This window comes from Argentina anserina, chromosome 2, assembly GCF_933775445.1.
Source record: "Argentina anserina chromosome 2, drPotAnse1.1, whole genome shotgun sequence".
NCBI classification, from domain to species: Eukaryota; Viridiplantae; Streptophyta; class Magnoliopsida; order Rosales; family Rosaceae; genus Argentina; species Argentina anserina.
This window is the reverse complement of record NC_065873.1, coordinates 16,331,388-16,353,365: the sequence shown is the minus strand read 5'-3', so window position 1 is coordinate 16,353,365 and position 21,978 is coordinate 16,331,388. Positions and strand designations below refer to the sequence as shown.

The following is a 21,978-nucleotide window of genomic DNA, read 5'->3' as shown; positions in this document are numbered from 1 at the left end:
GAAGATGTTCAAGCCTCGGATCTTACGAGTAGGATGTATAGGTACAGTAAAATATATTTTAGGCATTGTACTCGTATACTCGAATGAGCCTGGAACTTCTTTACCAGGAAGAAATGTGTTAAATATACCATATTCATACAATCCCTATATATGCCACGAAAATAAAAGTGTTGGATATAATTCTCAAACGAACACTACTTGGCTAATTTACTAGCTAACCATAGTGAATCAGTGGTATACTAGTTGCCTGCCACTTAGAAGATACATGTATGTTACTCATGATTGGTTATGGTTAGTTAAACCAAGTTTTATCCTTCTCAACTGATGTTAGTGAAAAAAGTGCAGATATACTTTCAAATTTACTACTCTCTCATTGCTTAAGTAGCAATTAAACAGAATCGAGTTTTAACTAAATTTTCATATGGAAATTGTAGATTTTAAATAAATATTTAGGCTAGGTCTTTGTCCTCGGAGAAATTAAGGCAAAGTTTCGATAGATGAGAGATGGGAGGGGGAGAAAGAGATAGAGACATGGATGCGCTGCACCTTTGTCCTCCCAATATTGAACAGATGTATGGAATCCATCATAATGGTTTGGCTGGACGTCAAGTACTTGCCCAACCCCAAAACTTCGATTATTTCCGGATTTTCGTCATCAACTCTCTCAAGGGGTTTCAATTTGAAGTGGTACTCGAGCTCAACAAGCTTGCAATTGTATTCGTCTAAGATGACACTAGGTAAGAATGACATTGGTTGAAATGATACTATTTCTAATGCTGAGCAACCATGAACTATTAATTCTCGTACGGGTGGAAGCCCTTGAAGTGATTTCAGCCTCGTACACTGAGATAAAGAGAGCTCATCAAGTATCGCAACACCTCTTACCCAATCTGGCATCCCAGAGAGTGAATTACAGCTTAGATTTAACCTTTGCAACGAGGGCAGGTAGCCGAAGTCCCATGGAAAATCATCATCAGTAAGATTGCAGCCAGTGAGACTTAAATCCACTAAATTGCATGGTACGCAAGAAGACCGACGTATATCTGGACATTTTATTGGCGGCAGTTGGCGTGTTGGAACTCCATCTGCTTCAAGAACTTTCAGGCCATATATTTTCATCATCTCCATTGGAAACTCAACAAGATTTGAGCAACCAGATATAATAAGTACTTCAAGGAATTGTAGCATAGGAAGCCTCCTGATATTTTTGCAACCCTCCACATCCAAATAAGCTAATCTTTTCAGATTTCCAATGGATTCATGGATCGCAACCAGGTTTGTACAACCTTTAAGAATCAACCTCTTTAGACTTGGTACACGTGAGAAGTCCGGGATCTCTGAAAGGCAATGCGAATGGCTGAGATTTTAGATCTTCAATGATGGAAGAGACTGTTGAAATACAGAAAAAGTGTTGAGGGATAGGATCTAGGCAGGCAAGTTTTATACAGATATATCACATGATGGAGAACTCTACAAAATTATAGGAAAAAAGAAGAAGAAGAAGAAGAAGAAAGGAATGCATTGATCATATATATAGCTTATATTGATAGGTACGTACCTTTGCTCCCGTCCATACTCTGCTCAAGCTGCTATAGCACATTTCAAGAACCACCAGCTTATCCAAAAAAAAAATCATTGGGTAAAGAGCGAAAATGATATTCGTTCCAACACAACCATCTCAATTCTCTGAGAAATCCTTTATAAGACCCTCGGAATTTTACATGTGTAAGTTGGAGTAGTCTTAATTTATGCATGCTTGCAAATGTATTGGTCTCTAAAACCACTTCATTCGAAATTTGTGGTGTGTGTGCAGTAAATCTTCGCATGTTCAGGATAAGACCTTCAATGCTTTCTGTACCCTGATAAAAAGAGAGAAAACAAAATGATACATAATTTGGATACTTGGAAAACATCAATTAACACTCTTTGCATATACGAATATATGGACATAAAAGATAACTTAGATAAGATTGTATATCTCTTACATTCTTTTTTGTTAGGACTTCCAAGGAATCCTTGTGGTTCCATAATCTACTACGTCTCTGCGGCTCCTCAGATTCTAGGCGGACAATTCCTCTTCCCATATCACGAATCAGGTAATGCATCTGCAACTTGTTCTTTCCATCAATTGTTACCAAGCATCTATCTATGAGATTTTCAATGCCAATAGTAGGGTAGAAATTGCAACCTTCTAGTATTTGAACACTGACGTACATGTTCATCCCAGTAAAAAATGATGCAATATGAAGAAATAAATTTCGATCATGGTCATCCTGTAATGAGTCAAAGCTTATTTTGAGTTTCTTCACGATTCCATAATCAGGAATAGCTTCCATTTTTTTCAAAGCATCTTTCCACACTTCAGTAGTTTTCCCTGATAGAGAAGAACCTAAAACTTTAAGAGCTAATGGAAGTCCTGCACTATGATGTACTATTCTTTATGAAAGTTTCATATTACCTTCAGTAGGACGGTCCTGTCCAAAAGCATGCCAACTCAGGAGCTCTAACGATTCACTGTAACTCAAACCTTCAATATTATGCACCTCAAACTTTTGGTGATCTCTAAACTGTTGAAAATATACATCCCACATTGAGAATTGTGACCTAGTATGTGGGTTTATAAGAGTTTGAGTCACTCCATCCATTGCCAATTGGTTTTGGATGTGAACCTCATATCACTTTATCATGGTATCAGAGCGGGTTACCCACGTCCACGTGTAAAGCCTAAATGGTCACACGGACTCCACATCAACCAAAATGTTGTCCAAGTGTATGTCTTGAAAATTCGCCACACGTGCGGGGGCGTGTTGAGAATATATATCACACATTAGGAATTGAGACCTAGCCTATGGGTTTATAAGAGTTTGAGTCCATAGAGTGAGCATTTTAATTTACAGACATGTTTAGGAAAAGATGGATCAATATACCCGGTTGGCTGTCTCATGTAGACTTCATCGTGGAGATGACCATGAAGAAAGGCATTGTGAACATCCAGTTGTCGAACATGCCACTTGTTACTGACTGCTAACGCCAAGATCAACCGAATAGTAGAATGTTTAACCACTGGACTAAAGGTCTCATGAAAATCCACACCCTCTTGCTGATGAAAACCATTTGCAACAAGTCTGGCTTTGTAGCGTTCCACTGCACCATTGGCCGTCTTCTTGATCTTGTATATCCATTTGTTGGGTAATAGATTCATTCCAGGTTTGTAAGGAACAAGCTCCCATGTTTCATTCTGTTGGAGAGCAGTGTACTCTTGTTGCATAGCTTGGCGCCAACATTCATCTTTCACTACTTTTCTATATGAAATAGGTTCTGTGACATCATGCATTAGTTCAACATGTAATGCATATTTAGGTTTCCGAACGCCAGTTTTAAGTCTGGTGACCATAGTGTGTTGATTAGTGGAAGCACATACCTGAGTTGAAGTCCCTGCAACATCCAAAGAGGGAGAAGAGGATGATGAATTGTGTGTAGGTTCGATTATGGATGAAGGAGATTGTATAGTGGTGGAGGGCTGGGTGAGTTATGATGTGATGGAGTAGGTGGTGATGGTGGGGACGTAGATAAGAGAGGTGTTGTAAGAGAAAAGAATTGTAAGTCATTTGAAGTAGTAGAGGACATACGTGTGGGAGAGGACAAAATTGTATGTTGGAATGGGAAAGTTTCCTCGTCAAAGAGAACATGGCGAGATAAGTATATGCGTCCCGTAGATAAGTCCAAGCACATGTAACCAACATGATTCAACGAGTAACCTAAGAAAACACACTGTTTGGATCGAAGTTCAAGCTTAGAGTGGTTATATGGACGGAGATAAGGATAACATGCACATCCAAACGTACGTAAGAAAGTGTAATCATGAGACTTATTCCTTAAGGAGTGGAATTTTTGATGACCGGAGAAGGAAGACTATTAATAATATATACAACAGCAAAAAAGGCTTCAGTCCAGTAGATGGAGGGCATATGAGCATGAGCAAGTAGAGTAAGGCATGTATCGACAATGTGGCGATGTTTTCTTTCAGCGAGGCCATTATACTGAGGATGCTTAGGACAAGAAAAACGATGATGAATGCCATGAGTTTGAAAGTATTTCTTAAATGCATTCGATTTATACTCCCCACCTTCGTCAGATTGAAACTGCTTTATAGTGCCAGAGAATTGAATTTCAACATACATCTTAAATTGAACGAAGAGGTTAAAAACCTCATGCTTATGTTGCATTGGAAAAATCCAAGTATAGCGGGAATAGTCATCAACAAATAAAACATAGTATTGAAAACCTTGAACTGAATGAGTTGAACACGACCAAACATCCGAGTGAATTAAATCAAGAGGTTTACTGGAAATAGAATGAGACAATACAAAAGGCAACTTGGTGATTTTTACTAGTGGACAAGAATGACAAAACCTAATAGAACTACTACCGGACACATGCACGACGTTATTTGCAAGAATCTTAGAAAGAGTTTTAATGGAGGTATGCCCTAGCCAAGAATGCCAAATTGATGTTGATACTCGTGCGCCTACAAAAGCAAAATGTCTGGGAGAATCAAGGTCATGTTGTTGATGAAAACGCAGAGGGTACAGATCATTCTCACATTGTCCTCTATAGAGGATTCTCCCTATCAGGATGTCCTTAATCACAAAGAAATCAGGATGGATCAATAGATAACAATTATTGTCAGAGGTTAAGGGATGGATAGATAATAAATTTGTGGAGGCAGAGGGACAAAGAAGAATATCATTGAGAGTAAAAGTATGATTATTAAGATTGATGGAACTCGAACCGATATGAGAAATAGGAAGAGTTGTTATACCTATACCATTGATGTGGTCATTACCATTGTAGGGGGTGGGATATTGCAGGTTCCCCAAGTCAGCAGTAACATGAGAATTGGCTCCAATATCGAGCAACCAGGTGGAGGCAGCCGGGGTGGATGTGGATGCAGCCATAGCACTAATTTTCTTAGATGGACCTCTGCCTTCATAAGCAATGTTAAGCATGTGGTAACAATCTAGAGAAATACGTCCCAGCTTGGCACATATTTGACATATAGGTCGAGAGGATGTAGAGCTGCCAGAAAACCTGGCCATGGATGGATGAGGACCAAGGACAGAGGAGCCTCGGCCTCGTGCATGATTGAAACCGCGGCCAAAACTTGGAGATAAGCCTCGAGAAGAAGTGGAACAACCACAACCACGACCTCGAGGAGATATGTGAGTAGCCTGAAATGTTGTGGTAACAGAGTTCAGCTCGAGGATTTGTTGTTGCTGGTCATGCATGTGTTGCTCAGCTGAAAGAAAAATAGCTTCAAGAGATTCATAAGTGCCAACAAATATTAGAGCGGGTATCAGAGCGGGTCTCTCTCCAGTCGCGCCTCCAATCTGTCATTGGCTCAAGTTGAGTGCCACTTTGTCATGGGCCCAAGATGGGTGTCATTATCATGCCATCGGAGGGTTTCCGATTGGATGGTCACTAAGTGTCGTTGGTTACTAGACCTTAGTTTATTTCGTCCCAATATGTGGAATGTTAATCTGTCACGTGCAGACCTAAAAATTAGGTTGCACGTGAGGGGGCGTGTTGGAGAGAAGAGATCACACATCTAAGAAGTGACAAATAAAATAGAGATTATAAGTGGGTGGATAATACCCAATTGTATCGAAACCTTTTGTGATTAAAACCCAACACATGTGAGGTGACTAAGTTGGGATACTATCAGTACAGTTGGTCCACGGGCCACGCTTTGTCACTGTTTAACATGGCATCAAAGCCTTGGTTCTGATCTTGTGATTGTGGGTTATGTTTGCTTTCCATCAACTTCCACGTATGAGCCTAAACATCCTACGAAATTTTTTTTTTCTGCCAACAAATATGGCCACCGAACCCTCCACCACCTCTGCTACCATGAACTCCACCGCCGCTGCTCAATCCTTTGCCTCTGCAACTTACACTGTATCTCTTATTCCCTATCCTCAACGTTTCTCCTCTTATTCAACTCCCAATAATTCCAACTACCTCTCGATCAAACTTGATTGGAATAATTATCCCCTATGGCTTTCTCAAATTCAACCTCTGTTGAAGAGTCACCATTTAATGGGACATGTTGATGGGTCTTCCTCTTGTCCTCCCGCTTTTCTTTGTGATGAAGTTGGTGAATTGACTACCAACATCAACCCCGCGTATGAGCTTTGGGTTGCTCAAGATCAAATAGTCCTTGGTTGGATCAACAACTCTCTTACCCCATCTGTCTTAGCCACTATTGCAAGATCCATTAATTCCTTCTTTACTTGGACCTCTCTTGCTAAGCATTTTGCTTCGAAATCCCAAAACAGGCTCCTACAACTCTAGGGCGAGCTTATGCGCACCATGCGTGACACTTTGTCGATTGCCAACTATTTGGACAAAATTAATTCTCTTGCTGACAACCTTGCTCTTGCAGGCAGCCCTATGTCTGATGATGATTTGGTGTCGATTATAATGAACAATGTTGGCCCTGCTTATGAACACATTGTGATTTCGGCTCAAGCTCGAGATACACATATCATTTTATCATGGTATCAGTACCCATGTCCACGTGTGAAGCCCAAATGGCCACACAGACTCTACGTCACCCAAAATGTTGTCCACGTGTATGGCTTGAAAATTCGCCACACGTGCGGGGGCGTGTTGAGAATATACATCCCACATTGGGAATTAAGACCTAGCATGTGGGTTTATAAGGGTCTGAGTCACTCCATCCATTGCCAATTAGTTTTGGATGTGAACCTCAGATCACTTTATCATAAACAACCATATACGGCTAGTTGTTACAATGATCTTACTTCCCCCACAAAGTCGATCTTGCATGCTAACTATTGCCCCCAATTGCTCTTCATCATCCACATCGTCAAGAACAAGCAGAACTTTTCTAAAGCTTATAGCCTTGTCAACTTTTATTATTCCCTCACTAGTACTACGCACTTCCACTTTTTACCCATTCAAAACATCATAAATAAGTTGTTTCTGTAATTGAACCAACCCATCGGGCTGTCCAGATACTTCTCGAATATTTTAAAGAAAAGAGCAACCTTCAAAATCTTTTGAAGTTGGAATTATACACAAATTTTGCAATAGTTGTCTTCCCTATTCCACGCATTCCACAAATAACTAGTGTGCGGACATCAGTTGATTTATCTTGCAACCAAGAATTAATGTCCTCAACTCGAGAATGGATTCCAATTAGGTAAGGGGCCACACTTAAGAGTGTGTGATTAATTTTGTCTTCAATCACTCTGACAATTTTCTTGACAAATTTTGACTCGTGCCTATAATTGCAAACAAAGCCATACGTTAACACTTTTAGTTTTTTAAGGTATGAAGTCATGCAAGATCTTATTCAGTAAGCAGCAAAAAGACACACTCTAATTGGGCCGACAATAAGAGTTATCTCTATAACTCTCCAAACCTAGAGAACTAGACTTAAAGTGCCAATAATGCACACACCTTTTCAGAACCATTTATAGCACACAGATTCAATACTTAGAAGGATATATAAGAAGAATAAAGGTTACAACCATGTCCTCTAAGCATCGTGACCGATTCCTCAAAAGAAAAACCAGAAAATCCCACCTCCTTTTAAAATGGAAGGAGAAAGGAATAGTAATAAGAATAACCGAAACACCTTGTCGGCCCAGTACAGCCTTGCAACCTAAAGAAAAGGCCATTGCAAAAGTGCTCCGGCCCAAAACCAGCTTTCAATCATAGGCCCAGAAGGCCCACTCGAGATTAACCCTAGATGGGAACCTGAGAACATCCAAAGGTCAGCTGTCATTGGTGCAACCAAAGCCGCTTCCAAATATCTAGGCATCATCAAAAGACCACTACCGTGGGCAACATTTCTGATGACTCGAGCAAAGACAGGTTCATCTCTGAACGAGGCTCATAGCCTCAATCTACGGACCCGACCCAGAGAACCAGTAGGATGAGTCGATGTCATCAACCCCTCTATGCCTACCTGCGATTCTTGAGAAACACCTCCACATATCCTCTTATGCATCAACTCTAGGCCCTCTGATTAAGTAAACAGAACTGTCGATCTCGCCCTCCATCGAAGGGCACCGCCGCCACACAAACCGGAGCATGTAGTCCCCACCATCCATACTAAACAAATAAGAAGGCCAAAAAGTTTGAGGTTGCAACAAAAGAAATCATCGTCAACCTTATTCAATACAGAGAAAGGGGAGTGTTAATACAGTGTGTTACGGCGGTGTAGTTCACTCCATTACTCTAATGTATATTGCACTGGGTTCCTTCTTCTTCCTGTCACAAATAACACAGCTCGTTAGAGTGGAGACCATGACGACGTGGTCTTCAACTCTCTGATGCTTAAGTCAGGTGAGCGGTAATTTTGATAGAGTAGCAGTGAGTGGTCTTATTTGCATACCTTATGAGGTTAATGGTTTGTCTTTTAATAGTTGAGTTGAGGTAGATCATTCACTCAACTTCTGATGTGAGACTTGATCCCACTGAGGTGTTCTCTTGAGCTCTCTTTGCGACGCGCGTGCAGGCGAGTCTGTAGTCGTTTTGAGCCGCTGAGCGGCTCGTTGCACAACTGGCATAACTGGCTCCCACCCCATGCTGCGGGGTTAAATGATCGATCCCTTAAAATGATCTGATAAGAGAAATTTTTTTATTGTAAAGGGAATACAGGGGATATATGTATATGTGTGTGTATAGTCTGAATTTTTTTTTAGAATGATATCTAGAATTTTATTCAAAACATAAGCAAATTACAAAGCATGGGAACAATTGGTGGACATAGAAACCCCACTCATTTTCCTCATACTATAATCAGTTACAAGTCTGTCATGCAAAATGACAATCATGAGCCAGCTGGGCCCAACTCCTAACCACAAATAACACCCTTCTACACGGGCTACAAATTGAGCTATAGAATGAGCATCACCATTAGCACTTTGAGGAACATTAGTAAAGCACTCACCAGCATCATTTATCAAATTAACAGCCGCAAGTCAATCAGTTTCCACCTCACCCAGCTGCCAACCTCTATGAAGTACAACGTCCACCCCTTTAATTATAGCTTCTAACTCAGCAGCACAAGGCCGAAGGCGCCCATGAACTCTCTCACAAGAAGCCAACACCAAATTGCCCAAGCTATTTCTTAAGACAACCCCCACCCCAACAACACGTCCATTATCAATAACGGAAGCTTCACAATTTAATTTAAGAATACCTGGGCGTGGAGGCCTCCAAATGGTGCTAACCTGCCTAGTGCTCATACCAAATTGAGCTTGAAGACTAGTATGTTGCACAGTGTTAGGGGCCGCACTTGTAAGGCCGCAAGCAACCTTGTCCAAGGTCAAGAGTCATGCCTATGGCCGGTTGCTTGCGTGCTAGTGGCAGTATTGTAATTTATATTTTCTGTAATTTCCTTTTTTAAGTTGGCTCATGGTGGGAAGGTTCCATGTTTCCCCCTGCCAAGTCTAGTTTTGCAAAATATGCTATTATAGGGAGGGGTTCCTAGGCGGCGACGGTTGGCCTACGGAACTAGTATAGGTACTCACTTGGCTTACTTGTTACTCGTTCATCGATTAGCAAGTGCCGCACGGTCCGCCTTTTACTCTACAAAAGTCGGCCCGTGACAGCTGGTATCAGAGCCGGCTTGCCGGCTGTGCTTAAGACTCATACGATGGTGGGAAACATGACGAACGCGCAACGGTTCGATTTCTATGATCAACAACTCGGTGAACTTGCGGGAGTCCCTGATAGATTGATTGATATTACCTCCTTGTTGGATCGTGTCGATCTAGAGAAGTTGGCGACACGAGTGGAAGACCTTGAGGAGTTAAGGGACCGAGTGGTGGCCCTAGAGAAGGCAGAAGCTCCCAGGGGAGGAGCAGGGCCTAAGAAGGAACTTGAAAAGCTGAAGGACCGAGTTTCGGCCCTAGAGAAAACAAGAGCTCCCGAGAGGGGAGGACATGATGATGAAGATAGAGGAGGTGCCTCGTTAGAGCAGTTGGGGGCCATGAGTGATGCCCTTGACACATTACATGTGACTATGGACACCCTCGCTGAGGATGTCCGAGCCACCATTGATGCGTTCAAAACCGAGCTGTTGGAGATGAACACCAAGCTCAATCTTGTTGTTCGAGCGATGTCAAACCAACCTGTGACGGACTACAGGAAGGTCAAAATACCGGAACCTCAAGCTTACGGAGGGGCACGGGATGCCAAGGAGCTTGAGAACTTTCTATTTGATATGGAACAATACTTTCGAGCAGTAAAGCCTGATTCGGAAGAAGCGAAGGTAAACATGGCGACTATGTACTTGTCAGGAGATGCCAAGTTATGGTGGAGGACTAAATACAATGATATTCAAAGGAATGTTTGCTGCATTGAGACATGGGAGGATCTCAAGAAGGAACTCAAAACCCAATTCTTTCCTGAGAATGTCGATTATATTGCAAGAAGGCAATTGAGGGAGTTGAAACACACCAACAACATTAGAGATTTTGTGAGCAAATTCTCTATGATCATGCTCGACCTCCCCGATATGTCAGAGAAAGATCGGCTATTCTACTTCCTTGAAGGATTGAAGCCATGGGCTAGAACTGAGCTCCAAAGACAAAGGGTCCAAGATTTAGCCTCGGCCCAAGCAGCGGCAGAAAGGCTGACTGATTACACATTCGAAGAGAACTCTGCGAGGAAAACCTCTTCCTTTTCGAATGTGAATATCAATAGAAATGCCAGACCGGGTCCGAGTAGAAGTGGGGGAGGAGAGTCAAGGTCCTCGAATTTTGGAGGGGGGGATAGAAGGGTTATTGGTGTCAGGGACACTGCCTCCTCCAAGCCAGCAGCCTCCACTGGGGTGTTTACTCCACGCCCGTTCAGTTATACAGGCTTCACCCCAAGACCCATATCGTGCTTTCTATGCAAGGGACCTCATAGGGTGAATGAGTGCCCTCACAAGACCGCTTTGTCAGCATTACAAGCCCAAATCTCGGCCAAAGAAAATGAGGAACACCAAGAGGAAGTGGAAGAACCTAGCCACATGGGGGCATTAAAATTCCTTAATGCGGTAGAGAAACAGACCCCCATGCCAAAGAAGTCATTGCTAAAAGGCTTAATGTTTGTTGAAGGTAGCTTGAATGGGAAGGGAGCCAAGAGCGTGATGGTCGATACGGGTGCCACCCACAACTTTGTGTCAGAAGCAGAGGCACGAAGGTTGGGGTTAAAAATCGAAAAAGATACGGGTCACCTGAAAGCAGTTAATTCCTCACCCTCACCCACAATTGGGGTATCTAAAGGCGTGCAACTGAAGTTGAGCAATTGGGAAGGAAAGACGGATTTGGTTGTCGTGCAGATAGACGACTTTGATGTAATCTTGGGGATGGAATTCATGTTGGAGAACAAAGCCATTCCCATACCCAATGCTCAAAACTTGTTGGTTATGGGGGAAAGGCCTTGTGTAGTGCCGGCAAAGCTTAGGCCACCGAGTGGACCTCGCCTCTTGTCGGCCATTCAATTCAAGAAGGGTGTGAAGCGCCAAGAGCCGACATATGTCATTGTCCCCCTGGTAAAAGACAAAGTTGAGGAGGAGACGATTCCAAGGGAGATTATGGGAGTGTTGGAAACTTACAAAGACATGATGCCATCAGAACTTCCCAAGGAATTACCACCAAGGAGGAATGTTGATCATGAGATCGAGTTGCTCCCTGGGGCCAAACCTCCTGCGAGGGCACCCTATCGAATGGCCCCTCCAGAACTAGTAGAGTTGATGAAACAACTTGGGGAGCTACTGGAGGCAGGGTTTATCCAGCCCTCCAAGTCTCCATTTGGTGCGCCGGTGCTATTTCAGAAAAAGCAAGATGGGACTTTGAGGTTGTGTGTGGACTACCGAGCTCTCAACAAGGTCACCGTGAGGAACAAGTATCCTATTCCATTGATACAAGACTTGTTCGACCAACTCAGTGGTGCCCAATATTTCACAAAGCTGGACCTTCGCTCGGGGTATCATCAAGTCCGCATCGCAGAGGGAGATGAGTACAAGACTGCATGTGTCACTCGATATGGTGCCTTTGAATTCCTAGTGATGCCGTTCGAGTTGACTAACGCCCCTGCTACTTTCTGCACATTGATGAACCAAGTCCTTAGCGACTTATTAGACAAATTTGTGGTGGTGTATCTAGATGATATTGTGATATATAGTCCCACATTAGAAGAGCACGTGGAACATTTGAAGCTGGTGTTTCAACGATTGCGGGAGAACAAATTGTATGTCAAGCGAGAAAAGTGTGCGTTCGCACAAAGTTCCATCAAATTCTTGGGACATGTCATAGAAAGGGGAAGAATCAGGATGGACATGGGAAAAGTAAGAGCTATTGAGGAGTGGCAGAGCCCCAAGAACGTGAAAGAACTGCGCTCCTTTCTTGGACTAGCCAATTACTACAGGCGGTTCATTGAAAATTATTCGGAGAAGACGACCCCCTTAACAGACCTTTTGAAGAAAGGAGTGGTGTGGAGTTGGAATGAAGGCTGTGAGGAAGCCTTCTTAAAGTTGAAGCAGGCAGTTATGGAGGACCCTGTCCTTGCCTTACCAGACTTGAGCAAGCCATTTGAAGTGCAAACCGATGCATCCGATTTCGCTCTAGGAGGTGTCTTACTGCAACAAGGACACCCGGTAGCCTATGAGAGCCACAAGCTCTCGCCCCCAGAAAGAAGATATTCTGCCCATGAGAAAGAGATGTTAGCCGTGATTCACTGCTTAAGGACTTGGCGACACTACTTGTTGGGGTCGAAGTTCCTAGTCAAGACTGACAACTCTGCAGTGAGATACTTCCTGACACACCCAAAGTTAACTCCAAAACAAGCTCGATGGCAAGAGTTCCTTGCGGAGTTCGACTTTGAGTTTGAGTACAAGGCAGGTCGCACCAATCAAGTTGCAGATGCCTTAAGTCGTAAAGCCGACCTGGCGGCCCTTCGTGTCTTGGCTACTATGTCTGGCAGTGTAGTAGCTACAAATATTAAGGCAAGGATCAAGGAGAATCTAGAGAAGGATCCAGTAGCTCAAGCCCTTGTCAAGCTAGTGAAGGAAGGGAAAAGTCGCAGATTCTGGTTAGAAAATGACTTGTTGATGACAAAGGGGGGAAGAGTGTATGTTCCCCGGGCCGATGGGCTGCGAAGGATGCTCATGAGGGAGTGTCATGACACCTTGTGGGCGGGTCACCCAGGATGGCAAAGAACCCATGCCCTCCTCAAGCAGGGTTACTATTGGCCTCAAATGCGGGATGATGTGATGGAGTACACCAAGACTTGCTTGACCTGCCAACAAGACAAAGTGGAGCGGCAAAAGACTCCAGGGTTGCTAGAACCACTATCAGTACCTAGCCGACCATGGGAAAGTGTCTCTTTAGATTTCATCACCAACTTACCCAAGGTTGGAGAGTTATCCGGCATCCTTGTAGTGGTTGACAGGTTCTCAAAGTATGCAACTTTTGTGCCAACCCCAAAGCATTGCTCGGCCGAAGACACTGCGGCCCTCTTCTTCAAACATGTGGTGAAGTATTGGGGAGTACCGCAAAATGTTGTCAGTGACAGAGATACCAGATTTACAGGGTCATTCTGGACAGAGCTGTTCAAGCTGCTGGGGTCAGAACTCAACATCTCTTCCAGTTATCACCCCCAAACAGATGGACAAACTGAACGATTCAACTCAATGCTGGATGAGTACCTGAGGCACTTTGTCCAAGCAAACCAGAAGAACTGGGTGGAGTTGCTAGACGTAGCACAATTTTGTTTCAACTCGAAGAAGAGTTCAGCCACCAACAAGAGTGCCTTCGAGATAGTTAACGGCCAACAACCACTCCTACCGCACACCGTGCAGGAGGTGTACAGGGGCAACAATCCCCGTGCTTTCAACTTCACCAAAGAGTGGAAGGCCAACGCTGAGATTGCTCAAGCTTACTTAGAGAAGGCAGCAGGGAGGATGAAGAAATGGGCAGATCAAGGCCGGCAACCTAGAGCCTTCCAGGAAGGGGACATGGTGCTTGTCAAGCTTCTCCCTGAACAGCTCAGATTCCTCCGTTCCAAAGATAAGCGATTGTTCAGGAAATATGAAGGCCCACTTCCTGTCATCTCAAAAGTAGGGAAGTGTTCATACAAGATCGCCATACCACCGTGGATGAAAGTTCACCCAGTGTTCCATGTTAGCAACCTCAAGCCGCACCATCCCGACAAGGAAGACCAAGCCCGCAACAAGCCTGCTAGAGAGCCTGTGGAGATCAGATCAAGCAAGCCAAAGGAGGTCGAGGAGATTTTAGCTGAAAGAGTTGTTAGCACGTTCAAGAGTCAGGGGCGAAACCAAGCAGTTCAAGAGCGACCACGCCAGCAGTACTTGGTGAAGTGGAAGGGGTTTGGAGATGAAGAAGTAAGCTGGGAGAATGTGGAGGCACTGAAGAAGTTCAAGCAGAAGATTGAAGACTTCAAGTCCAAGGCAGTCGTCGAGAGCGCCGACAGCTTTAGTGGGGGAGGATGTTAGGGGCCGCACTTGTAAGGCCGCAAGCAACCTTGTCCAAGGTCATGAGTCATGCCTATGGCCGGTTGCTTGCGTGCTAGTGGCAGTATTGTAATTTATATTTTCTGTAATTTCCTTTTTTAAGTTGGCTCATGGTGGGAAGGTTCCATGTTTCCCCCTGCCAAGTCTAGTTTTGCAAAATATGCTATTATAGGGAGGGGTTCCTAGGCGGCGACGGTTGGCCTACGGAACTAGTATAGGTACTCACTTGGCTTACTTGTTACTCGTTCATCGATTAGCAAGTGCCGCACGGTCCGCCTTTTACTCTACAAAAGTCGGCCCGTGACACACAGCCAACAAACTCTCCCAAAATTGCACACATTGATCATATATCACCACAGGGGGGCGAGAGTTTTCACCGTGAGTGACCTTATTCCGCTCATTCCAATTACTCCACAATATTATTACCAACAACTTCAGCAAAATTCACCAACATACCCGGATTCAGTTTGGAGTAAAAGCTTGCCCTCTCCGACACTGCAACACATGAAGAGCAAGATCATGTTGCATGCAAGGGTGTTTCATCGAATAACTGACATCTCAGACAGATTGAATGAGGAGTGATATACCGTTGATAAAGAGACCACATGCATGGAACGAAACTCATAGAACATCTCTAGAGAAAATGGCTCATCTCAGGTGGAATTTTGAGCTTCCATAAGTGTCGCCAATGTTCTGAAACTATAAGAACAGCCTGCCTCCTCTCCTTTAGAGCCAACCAGTAAGCATTTCTCACTGAATACTTTCCATGTTTATTACGGCACCTGAACATCTTGTCATGGCTGTCAGTCCTAGCCAAAGGGATACTTAAAATAGCCTCCACTCTACAGCCGTACAAACTCTCTCCAATTTCTCCACACACCAAGAACCTGAATCTGTAATAAACTCAGAGACACACATATCCCAATTCAAACCAAGCTTTCACGAACATATGAAACCCAAGGGTCTTGGAAGACCTTAATAGTCACTCCATTACTCACCCTCCACCTCAACCCAGCCACCAACAACTCCTTACTCCATATCACAGCCCACCAAATACTTGAAGGACTCTTACCCAACTCAGCATCAACAAAGGAACAATTGGGAAAATATTTAGCTTGTAACACACGGCTTACCAAAGACTTCTCATCCTGTAACAGTCTCCACCCAATTTTCGCAACCAAAGCCTTGTTAAAACATTGAAACTCCCGAAAACCCAATCATCCTTCATTCTTGGGTACACAAAGTTTATCCCACTTCCTCCAGTGAATTCCTTTCCCACCAGGTTTACTCCACTAGAAACGAGCTAAGTTACTATCAATTTCTCCACAAATGCCCACCGAAAGTTGGAAAACACTCATAGTATAAGTAGGAATAGATTGAGCCACTGCTTTTATAAGAACCTCCTTACCAGCTTTAGACAAAAGCTTACCCTCCCAACCCTGAATTCTTGACCAAACCCGAACAGTCAGCCCCTTAAACAACTTTTTCTTACTCCTACATGTGGCAATAGGTAAACCAACATAACGCTCATGACACGGCACAACCTTCATATCCAAAGCTGCACTACAATCCTCCTTCACTCGCGAACTTGTTCTAGGGCTGAAACTAACTGTTGACTTCTCCACACTTATCAGCTAATTAAAGATAAAGATGAACTGGAAATAAAATACATACCTGTTTGTTTCATTTTTCAACACCAATCATGCTCGATCTGCAACTTCTTTAAGTGCTGCCCTCCACCTTTCCACCTTGTACTTCAAGGATTCATTTTTCTTTTCGTGTCTAGCAAAAGCAGATGCAACACTTCCAGTTTGGTTCCTCAAGTCGGACAGGTCAACATCATAGAAAACCGGCAAGACTACATGGTCATCCGACATCTTCTTGCGCTCCAAAATCATCACAAGCTCGTCAAGGCACCATCCTGAAGTGGCATAGTCTTTTAAGTATGCTTGCTCCCCCTCGATTAAAAAAAGGTATGTTGATTTCACCATTTGGTAATTTTATTGTATTGGCTTGTTGATATCGTAGTAGAATTCACTGACATGAAATTTTTGTAATCACAATGCAGTATAGGAAAGGCACAAGCTCCCTAGGATCTATAATTGCAGATAACTTGTTGAAAGCTTTACTGCATCAAGAGCTTACCTGACTGGTGACAGTGTACTTTATATGTTGAGGGATGCAACTTCTTGATTAAAATGCCCAATATGATGAGTTGATCATACATATCGTTGCTATGTTGCCTTGTAGAGCTACAGTAAGATGTATTCATCCGAGCCTTTTGTTATCTCTCTTTGGCTAGGAAGGCTTAGGTCGAAACCAATGAGGAGCGACATGCCATGCCACCGAATACTCCGATTATAATAAAATCTCTCTCTTTCACACTATCTCTGTTACTTTAGAACAAAGAAACAATGCTTACTCACAATTTGGAAATCAGAGCCCTTATTGAATATAGAGCATAGGAAAGGAGGAAAATCAGACCTTCATCAATAGCATCACATAAGGTTGGCATCATACATATAAGGCAAGCGGAAGAACTCAGCGTGCCACAATCGTTGTGGCAATGATTAAATAAGCTTACACAACAACCCCGAGGATGGTGTGCAAAAGGTAGCAGAATATTTGGTGTTTGTAGGTGTAGAACGATAATCTGAAAACAAACAGAGTGCAGACACGTGTATAAATAAAAATGTGATTTATTAAATATCAAACGCGGGGTTACAATTTTTGGTAAACTCCTCTGATTCTATCTCCGTATGTGATTTGGCTCAAGGGTGACATGCACTTGATCATGAGGATTTGAGTTTGATTTGGATTTAATTTGATGAAGAACGAGCGATTTGGCCGCTTGATGATTCTTCGTGGACTTGAGTTTGGATTTGATTTGGATTTAATGAAGAACGAGCGATTTGGCCGCTTGATGATTCTTCGTGGACTTGAGGTTGGATTTGGATTTGATGAAGAACGAGCGATTTGGTGGCTTGACGATTCTTCGTGGATTTGATGATCTTCGTGGACTTGAGAGACGTCAGGATTTGTCGAGAGTGATTCTTGCTCAAGTGATTTCTCTCATTCTTCTCCAAGTCTAAAAATCATCTCATTCTCTTCATGTTGAAAGGCTATTTATAGTGTCAAAGTTTCTATTTTGTAGGGATATTTTAATGACACTTAAAATAATAAATTTCTTTAATTGTATAATTAAATCAATATGTATTTTCTGATTAATTCAAAATTAGTTATTCTCATAACTAAATTAAACAGAAAAATAATTGATTTAATTATAGCCATTAAATAATTTATTAATTTAATTAAATGTCCGATTAACATTTCGAATCGTCAACGACATTTAATTTTTCGATTTAAGTCAGAATCACGTAGTTTTAATTACGATCATCCGTTTATGTGCTGACACGAATTTTATTCGGATCCGCACTAACTTTGTTGACTTTTGGCCACGTGTGCAATTTTTTCGGGCTCTTGGTCGATTTAATTATTTAACGAAGATAATTTACTTCATTAAATTTCATGTGTCTACAAATGCCCCCACTTCAAGTCGTGTTGCAGGCATGTCACCGTCAAGTGCCGAAAGCGCAGCTTGAAGTATGCACTTTGATTTAGAGAATTTGTGGAGCTAGCTTCCGAGGTTCCGTAAATTTCATGTGTATATACTTGTTTATAGGGATTGACAAGCTCAAATTTAGAACAATTTCAAGGTTTTCAATTTTGCCAAGCTCCAGAATGTTGCTAGTGAGCCTCTTGCTACTGAGATCAAGCACTTGCAGACTCGAACACATGCCAAGTGATGCAGGTATTAATCTAGAGAATGAGTTCCTACTCAGAATAAGTTTGTTTAATGTAACAAGCCGAGCCAAGCTTGCTAGTATCAGTCCCTCAATTTGATTAATGGACATTGAAGACTTTGAAATCCTCACAATGATGGCGATGCATGAGGCAGGGGATCTCCAGAGTAATGTTGTTGAGGTCCATCATTTGTAGCTCAGTGCAACTCATCTCATCATCACCTTCCAACAAATCATGTGCTTGCTTTTTTTCATTTTGTGAATTGTTTTTTTTCGGAAGCCACCCACCGAGCTCCACAGACTACACATTTCTTTTTCTTGATTAGCTGATTTCGGAGGGAATGATGCTTATAGGAAAAGTGTGGATTGGAGAGCGAGAAAGAGTGCATTGAATGATGCATTAGCTGCCCCAGGCAGCCGTCCAGGCTATTGGATCCCCACCAAGATACATTGAACCCTCCCATTCTTATGTGCTTAAACTAACAAAAGACATCTATGCAATGTACCCGGATTTCATTAATCAATTACTACCTAACATTCCCTAACCACGTTCGGTAACTTAAAAAAAAAAAGTTTTCCACTGGCATGATCCCAATTCTCTATTTATAGATGAAGAGATGCTTTGCTTAGGAAACCCTTCTTGGCTCAAACTTGGATCATCCATCTCACTGTCACCATTTGACTCATTCTGCTCTTCTTCCACGTATCTAGTTGTTGGCAATCTATGAACGCATAATTGCAGTGGAAGGTTTCGTATGGGGCATCAACTCTTTTGACCGGTGGGGAGTAGAATTGGGGAAGGTACAACATTCTTATCAAGTTGATCTCTCAACTAGACCAACTGCTTCAATGGATGAACTGATGAACATATGTTTTCTTTTCACAATGACTTCTATGTTTCCTCCGTCAATATAATTTTTGCATTTTTTGGAAAGGGGATCTTTGCATTTCTTATATGCACCTGATATTTGCCATGTGAATTTCTTGTTTGTGAAACCAGTCATGCAAGTCCATGCATCTCGCACAGAAGGAAAACATTATTCATGCAAAAGTAATCTTAAGAATGGGCCACCAAGGGTATCAACTTGTTTACTGTTACCAGTTTTGACAAGGCTCAACGGTTGTGATCCTAATAACTTATACATGCAGGCAAGTTCAGATATCCCTGTAGAGCTACCCACGCTTCTACCAAAGATATAATTGCGGTCACTTCTGCTGGCAATTTTGTTCTCAGCTAGCAGTGCCTCCGATTGAAGTCTCACCAAATCATCTCCAGCATTCATTTGAAGAGAAGGATCAGTATTTGGTAATATTCAATAAATCAGACCGTCCCCCTCGGCTTGACGACATAGTTGCAGTCCTCCACCTTCGAACACAGCGGCGACTCCGACTCGACGCCATTGGAGCAGGTCCTTTGCCCTTCCTTCAGTGCCCCATCATTATCAACATCATCCACATCAAGTTTCAAACGAGTAAAAAAAACAAGTAAACAAAACAAGCAGCAGAGATTTCGGTGCCTTCGAGACATTGGCACCCGCAGCAAGCTGACCAGCCGATGATCTAGTAGCCGGCATGGACCCCTGACCATGAGAGGCTACATTCTCCGGAACCTTGCCCTTTCCAAGTGAGCTAAACATTTCGACTAGCGATTCCGGTTCAACCCCAGGCTCACCAGCTGGAAGAGGAGAGGTGTTAAGCTTGAAAGCCTCTTCCAGACATTCTCTTGCAATATGTAAGCCCTCAACATTAACACCATCTCCAGGTTCAACGGAGCTGAGGAAATCCAAGAAGGAACGGACGAGGCGGCGAGAGAGGGGAGAATCGGTGTTCAACGGCGGAGCCATGGAGTAAAGGGAGCATGTGATGAGTCAACAGAAGGCGTCGTTTTGGGGGGTTCTGCGAAGTTGGCTGAGACTGGTTTGGACCATCGCGACTGTGGGGTTAAGGACGGCGGTGTAGTTGCAGCATGGTTTTGGCAACAAATGAACAAATGCAACATGGTTTTGGCGGCAAATGAGCAAATGCATGTGATATTTGAATGAATCAATCATTGATTGATTGAGTACATGCGTGCTTCAGTGCAACCATTTTGGTTTTTTTTTTTGACTTTTTTATATCTGACTTTGATTCTTCATTTTTCTGATTTTGACTTTTTTTTTTACTTTTTTTTACAGTTCCGACTTTTTTTTTTTCATGGTGTGATTTTGACCCTCCCTTTTTTGTAGGATTTTGACAACAATTCGAGCGCTGCGGTCAATTTAGAATTTTGACTGATTTCGGACAAGTTGATCTCCGGCGGATTTGAAGAACGTAAACGACCTAATCGCTTGACTGCTGTCAATTCATAGACTTGACAGCAGTCAACAAAAGCGTGTTGGGCTTTACGCATCACATTCAACATGGCGGCTTTCAAGAATTTGAAGAACGTAAACGACCTAATCGCTTGACTTCTCTCACTTCTCTCACTTCATAGACTTGACGGTAGTCAACAAAAGCGTGTTAGGCTTTACGCATCACATTCACCATGACGGCTTTCAAGAGTTTGAAGAACGTAAACGACCTAATCGCTTGACTGCTCTCACTTCATAGACTTGACGGCAATCAACAAAAGCGTGTTAGGCTTTACGCATCACATTCACCATGGCGGCTTTCAAGAGTTTGAAGAACGTAAACGACCTAATCGCTTGACTGCTCTCACTTCATAGACTTGACGGCAGTCAACAAAAGTGTGTTAGGTTTTACGCATCACATTCACCATGGCGGCTTTCAAGAGTTTTAAGGACTGGACGATCACTATCCTCGACAATGTCGAAGATGAGCAACATGATGGCGCCACCTTAACCGTATATCCCTCTTTTACCAGGCCATTCGCTTTTAAAGCTCCATTGTATGGCAGTTGAATTCCCGTCTTGCAATGGACTTACGCAGTGAATCGTCAAGTAGCCAGCTACCAAATGCCCAGGTAAGGCGACAAGGTGCTAAGTTCAGACGTTTGTAGAGCTTTGCTTGATCATGACAACCCAAGAAATTCGGCAAAATACTTTTGATCAGCGTTAGTCTATGTTTGATTCCCTTGAAAACTTGAAGGAAGAACAACAGATTGTAGAGCAGACGTTGGACTTGAGAGACTTCGGGATTTGTCGTTGATGTGACCGATTCTCAAACCGTCTTCTGCCACAATTTTGTAACCTCCATTGGTGTAAACTTCTCTAACGACGTAAGGACCATCCCACTTTGACTTGAATTTGGAGCCAGACTTGAGCGTCATAATGATGGGTCTTCGAATAGCAAGGACTAAATCATCAACTTGAAATGACCGTGGTCGAACACCTTTGTTGAAGGCGTGTGACATCCGAGCTTGGTAGCATTCCAGGTGTTGTTGTGCGTCAAGCCTCTTCTCGTCCAAAGCTTCTAACTCTTGCAGGCGCAACTTGACATTTTCTTCATTTGTGAGACCTTCTTGCAAAGCGATTCTCAATGACGGGATTTCTTTCTCTAATGGTAACACGGCTTCGACACCATAGACGAGAGAATAAGGTGTAACATTTGTGGCTGTCCGTTACGTCGTTCTGTAAGCCTAGAGAGCTTCGCCTAATTTCTCATGCCAATCCCTCT

The 21,978-nt window shown here is 43.0% G+C and overlaps 1 pseudogene; it reads right to left on the bottom strand.

Annotated features, from left to right (window-relative positions):
• Nucleotides 1-477: 477 nt before the first annotated feature.
• Nucleotides 478-16,551, bottom strand: LOC126784051 (disease resistance protein RUN1-like; annotated as a pseudogene).
• Nucleotides 16,552-21,978: the final 5,427 nt, after the last annotated feature.